This window comes from Lycium ferocissimum, unplaced genomic scaffold, assembly GCF_029784015.1.
Source record: "Lycium ferocissimum isolate CSIRO_LF1 unplaced genomic scaffold, AGI_CSIRO_Lferr_CH_V1 ctg11957, whole genome shotgun sequence".
In the NCBI taxonomy this organism is placed as follows: Eukaryota; Viridiplantae; Streptophyta; class Magnoliopsida; order Solanales; family Solanaceae; genus Lycium; species Lycium ferocissimum.
In genome coordinates this window covers 1-15,000 of record NW_026714109.1, presented here as the reverse complement: position 1 = coordinate 15,000, position 15,000 = coordinate 1, and the positions used below count along the sequence as shown (strand labels likewise).

Sequence of the window (15,000 nt, the reverse complement as noted above, 5' to 3'; positions counted from 1 at the left end):
TACACCAACTGAAGCTTAGGAAGGAATGGAAAGATAGGAAGCTTGGAGAGCTAATGGAAAGAAATGCGTAAGAAATAACAGATCTGCGATAGAAGTCGAATACGATGTTGTAACTAGGGGCAAGATACAGACTTTAGAGCGTCAAGTCATACACAAACCGGAGTGACTTCACTACCTGAAGAAAGAAAGCTGCTTCGGCAGGGTCGAAGAAGACGTGTAAGACACCGAGGGGCCGGGGCTTCTTTATTGTAAGGCGTCTAGAAGCCCAATTTTGGGCTTTTTTGTCCTGTCTTATGGGCATGTTCACAAAGGAAAAGGCTCTCCATGGGCAGCGTCTGCTTCGGCTCAAAGCGAATAGGCTGGCAGTCTTGAAGCGAAGGAGAATTCTTTAACTGTTCGGTGTCGGCATCTTTTCCTACTTCTAACTGTTCTCCTAACCGGGCAAGGTAATCGGCTAACCGGGAATTCATCTTCAGAGCTAAGTCCCAAGGAGGCAGGTTGGAATGTACGGGCGTAGGTTAGCGTCTCGTCCTACGAATGATAGCCTTTGCGCCCACGGGATGCGCTGTACGGTAGTAGTTTATGTTAGCTGCTTATCCGGTGCCTTCTTTACGACTTTCGACCAAGCCATTATTGAAGAAACTCTTGTTTAGTCAGGACGTCGTTCCCGTCCCTTGTGGTGCTTTTTCAACCCCTTGCTTTGACTTGGTAAATTGCATCTGGATTCGCTCCAATTCCAACAGATACCGCATTATCTGCATCACCAGTTCTAGGCGTATACTATGTTCCAGAGCCTTTAGTTTAGTTGCGGAGTTAGAAGCTACTATATATAGATAGTGCCCGATTTCTATATCCTGCCTGCGAATCGAAGCTCTTATCTCTCTAGCTCATGAATAAATCACCCGCCGGAAAGGAATAGCCGGAATAGAATGAAGGAATGATTCAATCTTCCATCATTTCAGAGCCGACGCCTCCTTTTCTGCCTTTCTATCTATACTTCCCATCCCAGCAAATGGAGGAGCAAGTTATGGAACAATTGAGCTTATTGCTGGGCTGGTTATTCAGAGCCAGCAATTGGCTGTCGGATTTCGTCCCGCAACTAGAAGAAGATCGCTTCGGGGTCACTGTGGTGTGGCTGAATGTAGAGCAGTCCGCCCTTACAGCCTTTGATCAGTAAATTCTTTAGAACTTCGGAAGATGGTCAAGGTAGCTTGCTTCCAAGCCACTGCACTAGATGGGCATGTAGTCGTAGTAGTCGGCCCAGAATGCCTCTCTTCTTTACTAAAATACTATTTCGGATGAATGGGGAATTACGTCGCTCTTTGATCTGCAGAATAAGGCTTAGGAGCTCTCTCTTTTATGGCAGAGATCTCTCCATACCAAGAAAGCGAATCACAATGGATCGAAGCCCTCCTTTTCCTTCCAATTAGTGAGATTCTCTCTCTTACTTGGGAAATTGTGGTCAAGCCCTCCCCTTATTCCTCGGAATCGAGCGGGCAGCAAGAATGAGAATCAACCTATATAACATCTCTTCCCATGTAGTCGGCATTCTAGAAGCAAAGCTTCCCGGTCGCCTGCCTCCTTGTGTGGAAATGCTTTTCATGATCTCCAGCTCTTTCCCACCAGCTCGTTCTTTACTAGGCATCTAGGCGAACCCGCCGGGTTAATTAACTCAACGTAAAGAAAGCTCATTAGGTCAAAACTAGGGGAGTGCTTACTAATAGCGAAAGGTTAACATCTCTCCGCCCTTATTAGTATTAGTAGTAGCGAACATCAGGTAACTTCGTGCTGTAAAACGACAGATTGGTAATGAAAGGCAATGTACTAAGAAAGCGCAACTCTATTAGACCTTTATCTGGAAAAAGCTGGAAGAAAGGCGAGAAAGAAAGGTTGCCTACTACTAATAAGGGCGGGTAAGAAAGAGAGGTGAGGTGACTAGCTTAGTAACTTTATTCAATCTAAAAGGTTGGCTCAGTGGGTTGGTTTGGCCGCCTTTAAGTGAAGGGGCGCATCCACCGAAGATGGCAGCGGGAAAGACGGGAGCACGAACGAGGTAGCTTATGCTTTTTTTCATCCTCACTACCTGGTTTATAGTCGAATCTGGAGAATATTAACTTCTCGCATTCTTCTTTTTGGTACGTTGTTATGAGCAGCTCTGGTGCTCGATCTTAGGTCTGAGGTATGGGTCGAATCATGATAAAGAAGGTTCGGTGGTTGTATAATTCCCAAGCGGAAAGTCGTATACTTTTGTTGTAGATGGAGTGATCAAGCGGCCCTTCTTGCGCCAACATACATCCAATGGCATAGAGTGATGCGTCAGTATGAACATGGAACTCCTTATTCCAATCCGGAAACCGAAGGATTGGGGCTGACAGCAAACACTCATCTGCATGCTTAAAGGCTTAATCCTGTTCCGGTTCCCAAGCCTTATACCTTTCTTCTGCAATGATTCCATTCTGGGATTCCGCGCTTCGAAAAGTCTTTTTTGATGCGTCTGTAAAAAAAAAAAAACCCCCCAAAAAAAATTTTTTTTTTTTTTCCCCCAAAAAAAATTTTTTTTTTAAAACCCCCTTTTTCCCCCCCCGGGGGGGGGGGTTTTTGGGTTTTTTTTTTCCCCCCCAAGATTTTTTTGGGGAATTTTAAATTGGGGGGGTTTTAACCCTTTTTTGGGTTTTAAAAACCCTCCCCTTTTTGGGGGAAAAAAATTTTTTTAAAAGGGAAATTTTTAAAAATTTTAAAAAATTTTAAAAGGGAAACCCCTCAAAAAAGGGGAAAAAATTTTTTTTTTCCCCCCCCCCGGGAAAAATTTTTCGGGCCGTTTTTTTGGGGGGGGGAAAAAACCTTTCCAAAAAAAATTTTTAAAAAAAGGGGTTTCCCTTTTAAAAAATTATTTTTTTTTGGGTTTTTTTTTTAAAAAAGAAATTTTTTGGGCCCCCCCCCCCCCCTTTTTTCCCCAAAAAAAGGGAAAAAATTTTTGGTTTTAAAAAACCAAAAAAGGGGGAAAAAAACCCCCCCCAAAAAAAAAAAGGGGGGCCAAAAAAATTTTTTTAAAAGGGTGGGTTTTAAAAAAAAAGGGGGGGGGGCCCCCAAAAAGGGGAATCCCGGTTAACCCCCGGGGGGAACCTTTAAAAATTTCCTTTTAAAAAACCCCCTTTTTTTCCTTGGGGGGGGGGGGGGAAAAAAAAAAGGGAAAAACCCCCTTTTTTGGGGGGGCCAAAAAAAAAAAACCCCCCGGGGGGGGGGGGGGCCCCCCAAAAAAAAAAGGGGGGCATTTTTAAAAAAGGAAAACCCCCCCCCAAAAAAAACCCCAAAAAACCCCCTTTCAAAAAAGCCCCCCCCCCCCCCCTTTTTGAAAATTTCCCTTAAAAGGGAAAACCGGGAAACCCCTTTCCTTTTTTTTGGAAAATTTTTTTTTTGGGGAAAAAAAAAAAACCCCCAAACCTTAAAAGGGGGGGGTTTTTGGGAAAAGGGGAAATTAACTGGACATCGTGTCCTTACCGTCGAAAGCATCATCCAAGAGCAAGGGAGCTGAGAAGACCGCATTGCACGACAAGAAAGCAAAGGCGTCACGGTTGACTATGCCAAGAATGACAACATCGAATGCTTAGAGAGTGAGCGCATCTTCGTGAATGAGGCTAAGAGTTGGAGGTAAGCCATCTCATAGGAGCTATAGCTGGATTGAATTCTTCGCGTGGGAACTCATACTACTGTTAGCTGACCTTTTTCGAAAAAAAACCCGGACGACGTAGTATTTTCTCGTATAATAGAGGGGATGATAACAGCTCTTTGAAGAAAAGACAGGGCTAGTCTAGAGACATTGATAGCAAGTTCTGCGTTTGCACTGGTCACATAGGTCAAAGAAATCCACCCCTGCTAGAATGGGCGGGGGCTGAAAGATGAGGATGGTGAAGTGCAAAAAGAGAAAGCACTGTCGGCATACAGATCGATCAGAGCCAATACTTCCATTCCCAGAGAAGATCAAACTGTTCGGCTACAAGCGAAGATAGTCAAGTCAAGAAAGCTGTCCGGCAGCGGACTAGACCCCGAACCTCGAATAAGCATGCCCTGTCAAATCAGCTGGTATGGCTGGCTATAGCAAGCAACTGCTGCGTTCCCGAAGTCGTGTTTGGAGGAGTAGATGTTCAGTTTCCATTGTGAGGATGAGGAATCAGAAGAAAGTCCCATGGCCTACACGCCGAAGGCAGGGAATGAGTTATGAATGAAGGAGAGAGTGAAATCCTAACCTAGTTTGAGTAGAAAGGATGTCCACGGCATAGGGACTCGCTCCCAAGGGTAGAAATTCTGGATTTGTGCGACTTCAAGTTGAAGTCGTTTCCCGAAACATTCTTGGATTGAGGAAAGACCTCAGGTGAACATTCTCGGTGAACCAGCAGAAGTTGAACCTAAATCTCGTTCGAGGTCAACTCCCCAGAGCTGGCTGGAAGCGCCCGCCCCCTGACGCCTGAAGCGTTGGAACCTGAAATAGTCTTTTTTCTGGACTTAGCCTTAGGAACAGGACCAGGCGGTTCGCTTGGCAGCGAATATGAAAAATCCGATGTTCTAGTACCAAGTTACTATGGTTCCCACACTCCGTCCACCCTCGGTCACTTTCCCAGCCCAACAAGTCTTGGGGATTCTACATCTTCACGAGAGGCACCAGGCACCTTTGAGTTCACGAGGTGAGTGATGAGCCAGGCCCTGGTAAGTGGCCCCCAAAGAGAACCCGATCAAAGAAGCGACGATTGTAGGTACCCTTACAGTTTATATATTATCTCTTGTCCTCTAAGATAAGCGGATTGGTACGGAACTAGATCCTCTGCAGAGTCAAAGTTGTTGTGTAGCCAAGTTTACCTGCCCAATGCCAATGATGAAGAGCTAGCTTTGCTACCTGGGGGTCAGAGAAGATACCCGCTTGCACGTCAGCTTTAGTTTTCAGGTTTGCTTGTCGTTTTTGTTTGAACAGAGATTCTTTTAGTGTTCCGTGTACACGGGTACAAGGTCGAAGAAAGACAATAAAAAGAATTTTGAATAACAATGGAATAAATTGCAACATGCTCAGCGCATCAAAAATCAGAGTTACGCTCTTTCCCTTTGAAAGGCTTTAAATCGGATCGAATCCGAATAAGGCTTTCCGGTGTCTGACTCCATAGAAAGGGCGAGAGAACGCAACAAAGTAAACCAAAAAGCGGAGAATCGGCTTAAAACAGAAAAAAAAGAGCGGCGAATCGGATGCTCAAAAGCGGAAAATAGGCTGCACAAAAAGAACAAAAGAGACAAAACACGAAGGACAGACAGGAGAAAAACCACAGAAGAAAACAACAAAGAAGACGATGTCGACCTTCCCTTATATAAACCTGAGGCTAACATGACTACATTACAATAGGCTCAAGTGCATGTCATTTACAGGGCTAATCAGCCTTGCACGCTAGTTCCCCATTAGTTGACTTTAACTCTTTGAATTGAGGAGTGGAATTGGGAATTAATACCTTTCCTCTTTTACACAACTTTTCCTGCCATGCCTACTCTATATCTATATATGTATCATAAAGTGCAGATAAGCGGAAGAAGAGGAATGAAAGTGCGCAGCGAATGCCTTAAAATATTCTAACCCCCCTTTAAGAGGTTTAGTAGTTAAGCCTATTTCCTTATACTAGAAAGGCTCCCCCGAATCTGACTTTCAATTGCCAGTTTCCACGCCAGGAACCATACGCCCTAACTTTGTTCTTTTTTGTTCTTTTTGTGCAGTCTATTTTTCGCTTTTGAGCATCCGATTCGCCGCTCTTTTTTCTCTGTTTTAAGCCGATTCTCCGCTTTTTTGGTTTACTTTGTTGAATTTCTCTCTTGCTCCTTTCTCGCGGAGCTGCATACCGGAAAAAGCCCTTATTCGGATTCGATCCGATTTAGCCTCTTTCTAAGGGAAAGAGCGTAACTCTGATTTTTGATGCGCTGAGTTATTGTTGCAATTTATTCCATTGTTATTCAAAAATTCTTTTTATTGTCTTTCTTTTCGACCTTGTACCCGTGTACACGGAACACCAAGAATCTCTGTTCAAACCAAAACGTCAACAAACCAGAAACTAAAGCTGACGCAAGCAAGTAGACTTTTCTCTGACCCCCAGGGTAGCAAAGCTAGCTCTTCGTATCGTTGGCATTGGGCAGTCGGCTTGGCTACAACAACTCTGACTCTTGCAGAGGATCTTAGTTCCGCACCAATCTGCTTATCTTATATAATAAGAGATAATATATAAACTTAGCGTACCTACAATCGCTTGCTTGATTGCTACTCTTTAGCTACTTACTGAGGAATTAAACTCATCACCTCACCCCATGAACTCAAGGTGCACAACTCTTTGCAGAAGATATAATAGAATCCCAAGACTTGTTGGCTGTGAGGCGACCGAGGTGGGCGGAGTGCAGGAACCATAGTAACTTGGTACGCAATATCAGTTTTCATATTCGGGTTTTGCCAAACCGCTCGGTCTGTTCTAAGGCTAAGTCCAGAAAAGACTTATTTCCAGGTTCAACGCTTCCAGGCGTCAGGGCAGGCGCTTCCCGGCTCTTGGGATGAGGTTGACCTCGAATTGAGATTTAGGTTCAACTCTTATTGGTTCATCGAGAATGTTCACCTGAGGTCTTTCCTCAATCCAAGAATGCTCGGAAAACGGCAACTCAAGTCGCACAAATCCAAGAATTTCTACCCTTGGGAGCGAGTCCCTATGCCGTGGACATCCTTTCTACCTAAACTAGGTTAGGATTTACCTCTCTCCTTATTCATAACTATTCCGCTTCGTAAAATCAAGACTTTCTTCTGATTCCTCATCCTCACAATGGAAACTGAACCACATCACTCCCCTCCAAACACGACTTCAAAGACTATAAAGAGGGTTGCTTGCTATAGCCAGCCATACCAGCTGATTTGACCAGGGCATGCTTATTCAGAGTTCAGGGTCTGAGTCTGCGCGGACAGCTTTCTTGACTTGACTATCTTTGACAGCCAGACATGGTTGGCCCCTCTGGGAATGGAAAAGGATGACCACAGTCGATCTGTATGCTGACAGTGCTTTCTCTTTTTACTTCACTATCCTCATCTTTCAGCCCCTGCCCATTCTGGCAGGGTGGATTTCTTGAACCCTATGTGACCAATTTTGGCCGACTTGCCCATCAGCCTCTCTGGAGCTAACCTTGTCTTTCTTTCAAAGAGCCATCCTCATCTCTATTTATACGAGAAAATACTACGTCGTCCGGGTTTTTTTCGAAAAAAGGTCAGCTAACAGTAGTATGAGTTCCCACGCGAAGAATTCAATCCAGCTATAGCTCCTATGAGACGTGACCTCCAACTCTTAGCCTCATTCACGAAGATGCGCTCACTCTCTAAGCATTCGATGTTGTCACCCATGAGGCGTCAACTGTGACGCCTTTGCTTTCTCTTGTCGTGCAATGCGGTGTTTATAGCTCCTTGCTCTAGTGGATGCTTTCGACGGTAAAGGTTATCGATGTCCAGTTCAATCCATGGCAGCAGCTCCCGGTTGGGGACCCTGGTACTAGGTAAGGGCTCTATAGGCATGGTTTTCTTCTTCCTTAGTTCAGGATCGCCTGCTGTATGTAGGAGGAGCTACTGCAGCTTCCTTCTAATCGGTTCGAAGAGAAAGAGACATATCCAATGAGTCTGATTGCAATGGTATGAATGCATAAGCTTAAAGGAATAAGTGCGCGGAGGTAACCTGACAGAACAATATGCTAACCAGGACCGAAGAAGGATGCTCTGTACACAATCTCTGGCCCAAGAATCACCACCTACTACACTTCATCCCAGCATGAGAGGTCACTTGCGTCATAGAGTGCCTCAAGGTGGCATTATCTCACGCTGATAACTCTTGTTATGAGCGAACTCCTGGGAGTAGATGTCTGTCCCAACAGCCTCGAAAATCAGGGATTACCTCCGCATAGCCTCCAATGTCTGTGAGTTGGTCCTCTTAGACTGGCCATCTGGTCTGAGGATGGAGGCTGTGCTAAGACTCACTCTGCTACCCAAAGCCTTCTGTAGGCTCTGCCACAAGGCTGAAGTGAACCGTGGATCTCTGTCTGATACTATGGATAAGTGGTATCCCGTGTAGGCACTTTTTTCTATCTCATCAATATATATCTGGGCTAGCTTGCCCGTAGAGTAAGTCATACTGATCGGCAGGAGAGTAGGCTGACTTGATCAAGCCGATCAATAATCACCCAAACGGCGTCATGTTGCCTCGCAGTCTTCGGCAATCCAAAGCAAAGAAGTCATGGCTATCTCGTCCACTTCCACTGTGGTATCTGAACTGGCTTTGTAAGGGTCCTGCTGGTCTCTGGTGCTCAGCCTTAACCAGCGGTACGTCACCAGCCCATACTCCAGCGACATCCTCTTCATGCTACCAATAGTGTGGAGGCGGATCGTCCTGTGTGCTCCCTGGGTGCAGGAAAAGTGAGCCTATGCGCCTCCTCAGATATCATGGCACGGTCACGCTCCTAGAAGAATTTTATACTCGTCCCCGGAATAGAGAGTGTGCCATCCTGGCGAAGGTTCAACTCCTTCTGTGTCATCAAGTACCTCAAGCTGCTTTATGATCTGAATCTGGCACTTCCCCCTTACAAGTAATGTCACCATATCTGAAAGATAAGATAATGGCTGCAAGCTCTAGGAAAAGTGGCCGTGAGGTTACCAAGGTCGTGAGTGCTTGGTTGATTAGTTTTGCCTTTTCTTGGTCTGGATGTCAGCTAACGAGCGACAGAAGGATGACGGCTTTTGTTGAGAACCTTAATGAAAGGGGTTCTTCCGCAGTGAAGCAAATGATCTAGCCAATTTCTTCTACCTATTATCAAGTTAGGTATTGTAGGTTCTGAGGTCATATTCCATTGGAAGTAAAATCTGTTCGATATGTAAGTGTTAGTCCCCCGAAGGGCCCCCCTCCCTTCCTTTCTTTTTTCTCCCAATTTTGTAAAAGGAAGCCTTTGGGGTAGAATTTTTTAAAATTCTTTTTCCACTACGCCCTTTTCAAACTACTTGAACAAGGGGGGCGGGGGGCTATCGTAAAAAAAAACCTGCTTTTTGGGCAGCTTTTTTTAACTAGAAATTTTGGGTAAAGGATTGCAGGCTTTGGATCCGTTTTCCTTTGATTGGTTGAGTCTTAAGTGTATTTTAAAGAGTATGAAATCATGGCCAAATTATCTGCCCACTCAAGGGGGCAACAAAGGGGAAAAATTTCGTGGTCAACTTTTTTCCAGTGTTTCAGGGGCCCTTTTTTTTTATATAACCTTGGAAAATATCAGTCAATGACTCTTCTTGCCAGGAATCTTTTTTTTTCCTTTCAAAATTGCGTATAAAGAAAAAATGGCCAGTCCTCTTGGGGGGCCCAGTTTTTTAAAAAAAAATTATCCTGGAGAAGGAGGAGGAGTAGGGTGGCCTTCGGCAAACCCTTTTGGGAAATGTCCCGGGTTCTTCGACGGGTACCGGCCCTTTTCTTTAAAAAGGTTTTTGGCGGGGGGGGCCCCCCAAAGGTTCCCGATCCCCTACCGGGCCCCACCGCCCCGTCCCCCTACCGAACCCCCGCTGGTTCCCGATTTGCCTCTAAAATATTTGGGAAGGGGGGCCCCCATAACCCCAAAATGGGGGGCTTATCCAATCGAAAAAACCGGGGAAAATCCTTTTTTTTGATAAGGCAAAGGGGGTAGGTCAACGCCGGACTCCCCAATAGTGGCTCTCGGGGAAAAAACCGATTACTCGATTTCGAAATGAGATCCAAATCGGGGGAAACCATTCATTTTTTTTCTCTTTCAAAGTTCTGTCTAACGGGAGGAGCTCCCAACCCTACCGAGGATTTTATGGATTTTTTTTCCGGGGGAAAGCCCAAAAAAAGGGGGCCCCGGGAAAGAAAAAAGGGGGAATCAGTTCGTTGGAAAGTAAAACTCGATCTTCGCCCCCAAATCTCTTATAAAAAAAATTGGGGGCCGGCCCCCCTTAAATCAATTTTAAACCGGCGTGGTGTTTGGGATTTGATCAATAAAACCCAAAAGAAGTCAGCCAAAAAAAAGACCCCCAAAAAGTAACGACCCCAAGATAGGCATGTAATTCGATCTTTTGATCACCCTTTTTTAAAAACCGGGGCTCCCCCTTACCCGGAAGTTTGGGGCCTAAAACACGAGTCTTATTTTTTGATCCCTCTATTGATAAAGTCCGAGAACAATTTGGTTTTAAAAAATCAAAAAATTTCTGGTCAAAAACAAAAAGGAGTTTGCAAAAGTTTTTCGGAAAAAGCCGGCGTCGGGGGGGACATAAGCTTTTGGGTCAACCAAAATTGCCGACTGGGCCCTACCCCACCATGCCGGGCCCTTTTATCACCCAAGAAAAGATATGGCGTGGGCAAATCAGGTGTATGATACAACGAATGGGGAGTGGCGGAAACCTTTGATTGATGCAGTGAACGGCTTGACCTTTCGAAAAACCGCCCGTCTGGGGGGAGCTGATGGGCTTCCCCCGCCGGGGTTTTGGGCCGATGGGGTTGCGTGTCTGGGTGGGGAAAGGAATCCCGGAGATAAAAATCGCCTTTTTTTGCTCCCGGGGGTAAATGGAAAAAGGGTTTGAACCCGGGTTTGGGCAAAAGACGTAAAAAAGCGAAGGCCCCCCGCTGGGAAGGGGTGAGTGGAAGAGGTGCGTTTCCAAAGCCGGCGGCGGGAATAGGTTTTTGGGGGGCTTTGGACCCGGGTGACGGAATAAGGCGGGAAGCGGAAAGTCGCGGTCAACCCGGACCGAAAAGGCCAGAACTTTGCCAAGGGGAAAGGGCCCTTGGCCGTAGCGGGGGAACTCCCGGGGGCAGGGGAACAGGAGCCACCCCATCCAAAGCGATATTTGGGCTCTATAAAACCCTATTTTCTTGCAAGCCCGTTCGGATAAGGAAAACTCCAGGTTCTTAAAAAAGATCCTTGCTTGCCCCTTTTCCCCTGAACCAGAACCGGGGGGGATGAGAGGAAAAGGGGATAAAAATGTCCCATCAAAAGTTGGGGTTTTCCATTTTTCCCTTCCCCCCCCCCCTCCTCCCCTTTTTTAAAAAAAATTCGAAAAAGGAAACGTAACCCAATTTTGACAAACCCCCAGGGTTTCCCACTAACCCGGTAAGGGCTCTTTTTTTTTTTCGGTGCCATTGCTGGAGTGATGGGAAATCTTCTCAGTACTGATTCATGGTTGCCCCCGACAAATTCTTTGGGGAAACATCAACTTTTTAATGTTTTAATAACGGCTCCCCTTTTTTTAAAGATCTTTTTTATTTATGCCGGCATTAATTGGTTTTGGGCTGTTCCATTCTGATAGGTGCGCCTGCTGGCATTTCCACGATTAAATAAATTTCTTTTGGTTTTGCCTCAATCCGCCCCATTAAGTCAGCCTTTAAAGTGGGGGCGGGACGGGGGACGGTTATCCCCCCCTTAATGGAATTGGGCCCTTCTGGAGGGCGTTTTTTAGCAATTTCTGAATTTGGGCAATTTTAGGTTCTATTAATTTTATAACAACTATTTAAATGCGTGGACCTGGAATGATATGCATGTCACCTCTTTTGTGTGGTCCGTTCTAGTGACAGCATTCCCTTTTATTACCCTTCCGGTACTGGCGGGGCAATTAATGTTTTCCGATCGAAATTTTAACCCTTTCATCCCGCTGGGGGGAAACCATTTTAAACCGCTTCGGTTCTTGGGACCCAGATGTATTTCCCCTTTTGCCGGATGGTATCATAAGTCATATCTTTTATTTTTCGGAAAACCTTTTTTTGGGGGTATCACTGGATGCCATGATCGGGGCACGGGCTCATCATTTTTTTGGGGCGGGTGATACCCTCCACTTCACCCGCTACCATTTTTGCCCGGGAATAAACTTTTTGGTCCCATGGGGTTCGAAAATAAAAAACCCCCATTTTTTGCTGTGGGGAGTTCATTTTTTTGTTCCCATGGAACTCACTGGAATTGTTCAAATTGGGTGCTTTTTACATGATACAAAATGGTTGCACATTTCCTTTATGTACTTTTTTGGGGACCTTTTTTCATTTGCGGGATTTCACTTTGGGTGGGTAAATCTTTGGTCGGAATACCCTGAAACTTTGGGTCAAATCCTTTTTTGGATCCTTTTTTCGGAATAGCCTTTTTCCTTTTTTGGGCTTTTATCCAGTCGACCAATTTCACTCAACGTGGAAAAACAAAAAATGTGCTCCAATCCTTTGGGTTTGAACAGAATCCAACCCACCGGAAAGGGTGGCAAAAACCCAGCTTTAACGGAGAACTTCCCTATCAAGGGACAAAAAATGTGAAGTAAAGAAAAAAAGGTCGCCGATTTTGAAAAAAGAAATTTTTCCCAAAAGTGGGTTTAAAAAAACCCTTTGTAGGGGGGTTTGGTTGGGGGGGACCCCCCCCCCTAAGCCTCGCTATGGGAAATGGCTTTTTAACTCTCTAGGGGTGAAAGCCACTTGACTCTAAGGGGAAGGGCTCCGCCCCCACTTCAATTAAATGCCCCCCTTTTTTCCCCCAAACCCTCGCCCCGAACTTCTAAACCCGATTAACTTGGAAAGACATAATCAAAAGGGGCTTCTTCCCCCGAAAAACAGGAAAAGAGGATGGATTTACCCTTTCTTTTTTCTCGGCAACATATGGAAAAGGGAGCTCATCAAACAAGTGGAAAAATATTTTCATATTCTCTTAAAGGAACGCCTGCACTCTGTTTTTACTCTTGCTTTTTCCTTACCTTCTATTATATTATAAAAGGGGGAAGGGGGGCTTAATGTTTTTTTCTTTCTCTCGATCCTTTAATCCTATTTTGGGGATAAAGGAAATTCTCGAATTCGAAATGTAACCAAAAAATGCTCTCTTCGCCGGGGGGAATTAATCGGTTTTTTTTTTTCGGGGGGGCAGGGAAACTCTGCCCCAATGAACTCGGGTTTGGATTCCGATCTGACAGGGGTGAACCCTCGGAGGACGTAAAATTCCTTTAAAAAGGAGGGGAGGGGGGGGTTTTTTCAAGCACAATAGAACGGTAAAAGGGTTGACCTAGAGGATGGCCATTTTTTTGATGTTTTATCGGGTTGGGATTTAAAAAGAGGTCAATTTTGGGGGAGCCATTCAAAGGGTTGTTATGACTTCCTTCTCTCTTCGACTGAACCCCGGGGGACTTCGATCATTCAACTTTAGGAAAAAATCATGTCATTGGAAATTTTGGAAAAATCCCCTTTTAGATCCGGGCCCTTTGGGAGAACTTGTCTTTGTTTGGGGTTTCGTTTAAAAAATTGGCCCGGGTTTCCCCATGTGCCCCGAACCGGGCAATCTCGTTTAACCAATTCAACATTTTTCTCAATCTTATTTTAAAAAAAGTAAAGGGGGGCATAACAAGTTCATGGGGCCTCGTAAGGGGGAAACCCCGAATGCGGGGGAGGGGAAAAATCAAAGTTACCCCCCGCATCGGAAAAAGGACATGCGAAGATCAATCCATCTCAATCTACAAAAAACATTGCCTTGGGGATGCAAAAATAGAAAACCGCTCGCTCGAAGAAAACCAGAGCCTGGTACCACCAACCCCCTCTCCCCGTCAAGTGGCTTTCACCCCCGATCGAAAAAACCCCTTTAATCCCAGCCTTTCTCTTTTTAAAATTTTTGGCCGGTATTTTTGGGACCTCCTTTGCTACAGCTAGGATTACTATAGGTCCCTTCCCTTTCCTTAGAAACTCTACCCCCCCTAAAACTCCCCGAAACTAGTTTCCCCTTTTCTTTCCCCAGCGAAACCCTTTTCCCAGAGCGGGGTGTTTACCTCCCCCACTACTCGAAGCCTTCGTAAACTCATTGTGGGTTTTCTATCGTAGTGGGGGGTTGCTGTGGGGAATCCTTGTGCCAGTAATTTTTCCCAATGATCGGAAATCAAAAATCAAAAATCTATATTTCCCCCCCCGGATGGGCGGAAGGCTATGTCCTCCCCCCCAACCCCCATCGGAAAATTGGGGTTTCCTAGAGTCATCAAAAAAATCCTGGAAAATTTCCTTCCCCAAAAACCCCTATCCCAAGCCCACTAGGTTGGGGAACGATGCCCTACTCCCAAGTTGGTGGGGTCGTGGAATCCTCAATAAAATGATCCTTTTGGGCATAAGGGTAATAGTTCTTCTTAGTCGGGGCGGGACCGGGGTTACCCGCGATTTAATGGCCCAACCGAAAAAGTAGGGGGGACAAAGGTTGGCCTGGGGGCCGGGGCATCTGTTTTGGGTCAAAGGGGGAGGGGGAACCCCCCCAACCCACGGTCAAGGGGCACGGGCCCTAGGTTGTCCCGCCACCCTTTTGGATCATCCTGTGGGTTTCCAGATGGGGTAAAAAAAAAATTTTAAAAGAACGAAATGTCAATATTGTTTTCTTATTGTTATTTGGGCTTTTTGTTCTTCACACAACAAAAAAAACCCCAATTTTTGGGGCAAACACTTCATTTTTTTATTCTTCCTTTCCCGGGGCTTTCTTCCCTCTATTCCCAATAACATCCCAAATTTCAACGTATTAACCCCTAATGCCCCTTTTTTTTATCAAAACTCAGGGACATGGGCTAATCATGGGGGAGTATTTTATCATGGTGTCGGGTCCGTTTTTATGGATTCCTTTTTTTTCCGGGGGCCCTAACCATAATGTTAAAACGAGACCATAGAGAAATTTTTTTTTTCCCTTTTTTTAACTTCGTGAAGAACTCCCTTTTTCTCCCCCGTTAGAAAAAAAAATGGAATGTCTTATCCCCCCTTCGTTCTGAAACCGGATTCTGAACTTCGTTCGCGAAGGGAAACCCCGACGGGCCCGCCCTTTTTTTGCGCCGCTTTTCCCTGAGAAAATGGCTTTTTCCTCTGGGCGACCTTGTGGTTTGGAAGGAAAAAAATGTTGCATCTACGAGATGATAAAGGAAAAGGGCCCTCTATCGATAACCTTGGGGCCGGGTTCTTTTTTTTTCTCCTTTCCTATCAGCGATTCCGATTT

General features: G+C 45.4%; 1 protein-coding gene across 1 annotated transcript in view; it reads left to right on the top strand.

Moving 5' to 3' along the window:
* Window positions 1-1,697, top strand: part of LOC132041851 (probable cytochrome c biosynthesis protein) — a 4,325-nt gene extending 2,628 nt beyond the window's left edge. The window contains exon 1 of the mRNA XM_059432535.1: window positions 1-1,697. This exon is cut by the window's left edge and continues 2,628 nt beyond it. The gene's annotated coding sequence lies outside the window, so the exon portion shown is untranslated.
* The last annotated feature ends 13,303 nt before the right edge of the window (window positions 1,698-15,000 follow it).